The 5937-nt window shown below is 45.2% G+C and overlaps 1 long non-coding RNA gene across 1 annotated transcript in view; it reads right to left on the bottom strand.

The window, feature by feature from the left end:
* Positions 1-447: 447 nt before the first annotated feature.
* Positions 448-5937, bottom strand: part of LOC101994822 — a 6657-nt gene continuing 1167 nt past the window's right edge. The window contains exons 2-3 of the long non-coding RNA XR_258178.2: positions 4288-4355; positions 448-679 (exon numbers count right to left, since the gene is read on the bottom strand). This is a non-coding gene — a long non-coding RNA (uncharacterized LOC101994822). The remainder of the gene's footprint in view (positions 680-4287; positions 4356-5937) is intronic.

Below are 5937 nucleotides of genomic sequence, written 5' to 3'. Positions count from 1 at the left end.
ATGTATAATTAATGTACATGCATAAAAGTGAAAAGAAAAACCTAAAAGGAAAGAAACAGAAACCAAAGCACTTGCCCTGAGCACAGGGAAGATTTCTTTTCTAGAGCAGATGTGAACAGCTGCCTCTATATTTTGCAGACTGTAAAAGTTGTTTGGTCAAAACGTTGACCCTGCAATCCTAAATGCCCGGCTCTCAGAGTAGAGCTGTCCTAGGCATGCTGAGTGGTGTCTTGGTGGCTCCAGAGGTCCCCTGGCAGTATGGTGTCTCCTGGTGGGTTTTCCGTGGCCAGACACCCACGGCAGAGAGAACCTTCGCCTCGCTCTCGAACAGTTAACTTTCCTTCCTTCTTCCCCCACTTTAGACTTCCTCCCTCTAATGTCTTCGATTGCTCCTCTTCCCCACTTCCACTCTTGGAGAAAAAAGCAGGATGCTAATTCGCCAGCCTCAGGCTTCGTAGAAAGCAATTTATTCTCTCCCCACTGAAAAGAAAATGCCTTCTCTTGTCTAGTTTAGGTGGAAGACTCTGTTATCAGCATAATCACAGACATTTATCATAAAGCCGCACTGACTGACAGTTTCACAGGGTCTGCACAGCTCCCCAGGAATGAGTGGGCACATGAGCCAGGGCGGGGCTTCTGTCAAACTCTTGGGTATCACTTTTTGGCTCAGCACTGAAACCTGAAAATAGATGAGAATTGATGCGGTTACTCAGAGGAGCTGACTAGTGCGCAGGGTCATGCAGAAAACCCAGCTCAATAAGAATGTGTGGATGGGGCAGAAAACGCTCATTCTTACCAGCCTTTTATGGCTGGTAGAAACGCTGAGCCAAGCTGCTGAGGGAGCCTTTCAGGGGGCAGCCTTTCCTGCTGGGGTCCACCCTGCCAGGCCTCTTCTCCCCTCGTTAAACTTGGAGTTGCTCACATTCGCTTTCAGAGAGTGCCAATTAAACAGCTGTAATGAATGAATGCAAGGTCTGGAAAGATATTTTTGCAGGGAACCTTTAGACTCTCTCTCTCTTTCTCTCTCTCTCTCTCTCTCTCTCATCGTGAGAAAATATGCTACTCTAATTTGAATAAAAATCTATGTCTGATTGGACGTACACGGGGGTCCCCCAGGCTACGCCGAGTCCTTCAGACTCAGGGGTTTGCTGGGAGAATTCAGTGGACTCAGCACGCAGGGCTATGACTTATTGCAGTGAGGGGACATACAACAAAGGCGGCCAAAGAAGAGGTGCTGGGACAAAGAGCAGGAAGCTTGGTGCAAATGCCCAGAAGTCTTTACCCTTGGGGTTCTACGGGAGGTGCCTGCTTCTAGCAACAAATGGGCACAAGTGCTGTATGTCGTCAAATAGGCAGGCTTGGTAGAAATTCTGTGCTCGAAGGTTTCACCAGGGGCTGATCATTTAGCCACCTTCTCTCTGCCGCATGCCGCAAATCCAGAAGACTTGAAAGAAGTCAAGAGTCAGCGTACGTATTGTGTGTGCACAAACAGTTCTCGGGTGGTGGTGGGGTTGAAATGCTTGGTCTCCAATTGGTGGTGATATTTGGAAAAACGTAGAAGGTGTGGCCACGTTCAAAGAAATGTTGCTGGAGGAGAGCTTGGGGGAGTTAAAAGATGGACGTCATTCCAAATGTGTTCTCTGCTCCCTGCTTGTGATTCAAGGGGTGAGCCCTTAGCTTCTGCTCCACCCTCCACGTCTGCAGTTTGCCTCCATGCTCCCTGCCATGTGACTCTTATCTCTCTGGACCTATAAGCCAGGTAAATTTCTACTAGTTGACTTGTTTGTGGCGTTTTATCACAGCAATAGAAAAGCAACTACCACAGGTACACTTGGAGAGTGTGCTGACTCTGTGATCCTAGCCACAGATGATCTCTCTGTGAGTCAAAGCTAATGGATTTAGGTTGAACAAGACTAAGGCCAAGAGTCACAGAGTCCGACCAATCAGGAGAAGGCTCTAATAGGATGCTCAAAACTGGCTCAGTGTGCTCTCTTTGTAAGATTATACAGATGGGTAGAGGTGGGAGTTCCAAGCTCAGATTGAGTGAGGACAGTGCTGCTGTCCCAGATGACTATGGAAGATGCCCGTGAAAGCTACTGTGCTCCTTAGCCTTGAAATGCCACTTAAACACACACCGAGACCTCCTTGTTTATGCTCCTCAAGTTGCCTCTCAATGAACATGTTCCCTTCACTAATACGGTTGTGTCTTTTCCAAGAAGACTGAAAGACCCCGTTAATGCGGCCGTTAATGTTCTCTTCGCTGACAGACTCGGAAACTGACGTGAGTTCTACTAGAGGGTATTCAAGAAAGTTTTGGAACATAGTCTGTCCCATATAAACCAGAAAAGCCGAGTAAATTTAAGAAGAGCTGTAAAAAGTACCCGAGTGGTTGAATCATAAGGCGAGGCATGGAGAAAAGCGCTCCGTGTCAGGCTATTTCCTCCGCAACACAGCGAGTGTCAGGAAAGAGCCAAAAGCCCACCACCTAGCTCTGCCGTCCTCGTCACTTTCACACGTTCTTAGTGAGGCAGACTGAAGAGGACAGTCTGAGACAGGACTCCTCTGTGCGGGGAACTCGCCTCTGGGGAGGTTGCCCAATGGAAAGGGCCCCTGTGGAGCTGCGCCTCTGACTGCAGCCAGACTTAGCAGTAAGGTGACCACACTGAAGGGCCCCCTGGGAGGCAATTGTTAGCTCCGACCCCCTAGACTCTCAGGCAGGCGCTCAGTGTACTTATCAACTTGTGGACTGTGTACATCTCAAGAGCTAACATCCCATGACTGTAAGATGAGGTGGTGGTTAGAAATGCGTCAGGTGGGCAGTGTGCGGCTGTAGAAGGAACCCAAGGACCTGCGGTTGGTGCGAGGATCCAGACCTGGTGGCTGGCTCCGAGCCTCCAGAGATGCGCGCTGAAGCTGTTGACTGCTGCCAGAACGTTATTTGGCAGGAAGGTTTTGTCCCAACAGCCATCATCTTGTTTCCTTTATCTGGCACGTAGCTTTTCAGTCTAACTGGGAGCATCTCAGAGCTTTAGCACCATCTTGGAGATTACTTTTCTCTGTCCGATGAGTCCCCAGCGAGCTTCCTGCAGTGTGTATGATAAGGGTTGTGGGGGGATGAGTATCTGGTTATGGTTCTGGAGTCATTTCCATCCTTTGTTTAAAAAATGAGCTCGAGTTGTCTTTCCCTGGAATAGGGGCAAGAAGCAAAGCTTCGCCACAATTGGTGCTTTAGGGCTTTCAATAAACAAAGGGCCCCGGTTGAGCCAAAAACATCTGAACTACTAGTGACCTGCAGCTTGCTAACAAACATTTTTTTTTCATTTTACATACGAATCCCAGTTCCCACTCCCTCTCCTCCTCCCACATCCTCCACTCCCTCTCCTCCCCTCCATTCCCTCCACTTTCTGCCCCACCCCCCACCCCATTCACTCCCCAGAGAGGGTAAGGCACATTGCTTTGAGGAAGGTCCAAGACCCTCCCTACTATATCTAGGCTGAGCCAGGTATCCATCCAAAGAGAATGGGTTCCAAAAAGCCAGTACAAGCAGTAGGAAAAAAAATCCCTGTACCACTGCTAGTGGCCCCACAGTCTGCCCCAGCCATACAACTGTCACCCACATTCAGAGGGTCTAGTTTGGTCCTATTCTGGTTCCTTCCCTGTCTGGTTGGAGTTGGTGAGTTCCCATTAGCTCAGGTAGACTGTTTCAATGGGTGTCCCCATCATGGTCTTGACGTCTTTGCTCATATTCTCACTCTTCCCACTCTTCAGCTGGACTTTGGGAGCTCAGTCTAGCGCTCCGCTGTGGCTCTCTGTCCCTGCTTCCATCAGTTGCTAGATAAAGGTTTTATGGTGACATTTAAGATAGTCATCAGTCTGACTACAGGGTAAGGGCAGTACGGGCACGCTCTCCTCTATTGCTTAGGGTCTTGGCTGGGGTCATCCTTGTGGAATGCTGGGGATTTCTCTAGTGCCCGGTTTCTTTCCAGCCCCATAACGTCTTTCTCAATCAAGATACCCCCTTCCTTGTTCTCCATCTGTGTCCTCCCTCCTTCTTGACTATCCCGTTTCCTCGTGTCCTTCTCCCCTTCTCCCCTTCTCCTCCCCTTCTCCCCCTACCTCCATGCTCCCAACTTTTTCAGGAGATCTTGTCTATTTCCCCTTCCCAGGGGGTATCTCTACATGTTTTTCTTAGGGTTCACCTTGCTACTTAGCTTCTCTAGGGTGGTAAACTATAGGCTAGTTGTCCCTTGCTTTACAGCTAGTATCCACTTATGAGTAAGTTCTTACCATGTTCATCTTTCTGGGTCTGGGTTACCTCACTCAGGATTTTTTTTTTTATAGTTCCATCCATTTGCCTGCAAAATTCAAGTTGTCATTGTTTTTTTTTTTTTTTCCACTAAGTAGTACTCTATTGTGCAAATGTACCACATTTTCTTTATCCATTCTTTGACTGAGGGCCATCTAGGTTGTTTCCAGGTTCTGCCAATTACAAATAATGCTGCAATGAACATAGTTGAGCAAATGTCCTTGTAGTATGATTGAGCATCCTTTGGGTATGTGCCCAAGAGTGTTATTGCTGGGTCCTGAGGTAAGGTTGATTCACAATTTTCTGAGGAATCACCACACACTAATAATAGGAGACTTCAAAACCTCTCTCTTCACAGTGGACAGGTCAACCAGACAGAAACTTAACAGAGAAATAAGAGAACTAACAGATGTCATGACTCAAATGGACTTAACAGACATCTACAGAACATTCCACCCAAACACAAAAGAATATACTTTCTTCTCAGCACCTCATGGAACCTCATGGTCTAAAATTGACCACATACTCAGTAACAAAGCAAAACCTCAACAGATACAAAAAGTTGGAATAATCCCCTTTATGTTATCCAATTATCATGGTTTAAAGTTAAAATTTAACAACAACACTAATTGCAGAAAGAATACACAAACTCATGGAAATTGAACAGTGCTCAATTGAACCATCCCTCCATCAAAAAAGAAATAAAGAAAGAAATTAAAGACTTCTTAGAATTTAATAAAAATGAAGGTACAATGAAAAGTATTCACCCTTATGGGATACTATGCAAGTAATGCTAAGAGGAAAGTTCATAGCACTATGTACCTACATAAAGAAAGTAAAGAAATCTCACAATAGTGACTTAATAGCACACCTGAAAGCTCTAGAAAAAAATGAAGCAGACTCACCCAGGAGAAGTAGACAACAGGAAATAATCAAAAAGAGGGCTGAAATCAATAAAATAGAAACAAAGAAAACAAGACAAAGGATCAATGAATCAAAGAGCTGGTTCTTGAGAAAATCAACAAGATAAACCAACCCTTATCCAAACTAATCAAAAGGCAGAGAGAGAACATCCAAATTAATAAAATCAGAAATGAAAAGAGGGACATAACAACAGACAAGGAGGAAATCCAGAGAATCATCAGGTCATACTACAAAAACATGTAGCCTACAAAATTGAAAATTTAAAAGGAATGTACAATTTTCTGAATAGGTACCACATACCAAAATTAAATCAAGACCAGGTGAACAATTTAAATAGACCTATAACCTGCAAAGAAATAGAAGCAGCCATTAAAAGCCTCCCAACTAAAAAAAAGCCCAGGGCTGGATGGTTTCAGTGCAAATTCTACCACAACTTCAAGGAAGAGCTAATACCTATACTCCTCAAAGTATTCCACACAATAAAAACAGAAGGAACATTGTCAAACTCTTTTTATGAAGCTACAGTTACCCTGATACTGAAACCACACAAAGACTCATCCAAGAAAGAGAATTACAGATTAATCTCAATCATAAACATAGATGCAAAAATACTCAATAAAATACTGGCAAACAGAATCCAAGAACACATTAGAAAAATCATCTACCATTATCAAGTCGGCTTCATCCCAGAGATGCAGGAATGTTTT

Source organism: Microtus ochrogaster, chromosome 2, assembly GCF_000317375.1.
Source record: "Microtus ochrogaster isolate Prairie Vole_2 chromosome 2, MicOch1.0, whole genome shotgun sequence".
Classification (NCBI taxonomy): domain Eukaryota; kingdom Metazoa; phylum Chordata; class Mammalia; order Rodentia; family Cricetidae; genus Microtus; species Microtus ochrogaster.
This window is presented reverse-complemented; position numbering and strand designations above follow the sequence as displayed.